The sequence below is a fragment of the Haplochromis burtoni genome, unplaced genomic scaffold, assembly GCF_018398535.1.
Source record: "Haplochromis burtoni strain Fernald_Lab_line unplaced genomic scaffold, NCSU_Asbu1 Contig_1039, whole genome shotgun sequence".
Taxonomy (NCBI): domain Eukaryota; kingdom Metazoa; phylum Chordata; class Actinopteri; order Cichliformes; family Cichlidae; genus Haplochromis; species Haplochromis burtoni.
The window spans coordinates 20,171-20,878 of NW_024583400.1; positions in this window are offsets into that span (position 1 = coordinate 20,171).

A 708-nucleotide genomic window follows, 5' to 3' on the forward strand; every position below is an offset into this window, starting at 1 on the left:
TGCGCTACTGACTGGGCTATGGACTGTAACAAGGTTTGGAGAAAGTCTGATTGTGGTAGAGCCTGAGCTATGGACAGCGGGGGTGAAGACTGAACTTGAGATGAAAGTGATGGTGGTGGAGTTGGTGACTGGGCTACAGGTGGCTGCTGAGCAACTGACTGAGCTGAAGGTGGCTGCTGATCAGCTGACTGAATAAACATAGCCCCAGAATAAAGAGTTCCAGACGAAACAGTCCTAACTCCTGGGTCCGAAGGAACATCAGGAGCACAGTCTCTTGAACCAGGAGGAAAATACACGTTCTCAGAACTAATACTGTTATTTTTCCAAACAGGAGCAACATGAGCTCTAGGGTTCACGAAGCTGGCATTCACAGCTTTGGGGGAAACAGTCTGTTTATCCCTAGGCACGAAAGGTGAATGAAGGAAGACTCTGTCACTCACCCTAGGTGGTTGTTTGAAAAGAATCCCAGGCTCCTGCTGGAGCTGTGAGTGCTGGCGGCGTGTTCGCTGCCTCCCTGTTGAAGAGGGAGCAGCGCTGGCGGAATGTGACGAGGGAAGACTCTGCTGTGGCTGCTCCTGCTGTGATGTGGAAATGCTGGGTGAGTCAGGTGGCACGATAATAATCCCTAACATCTTGTAAAAAGCTTGTGCAGGTGTAAGCTGATTGCTTGTGGTCTCATAGTACTCCTCCCGGGACCGGCTGGAGCGT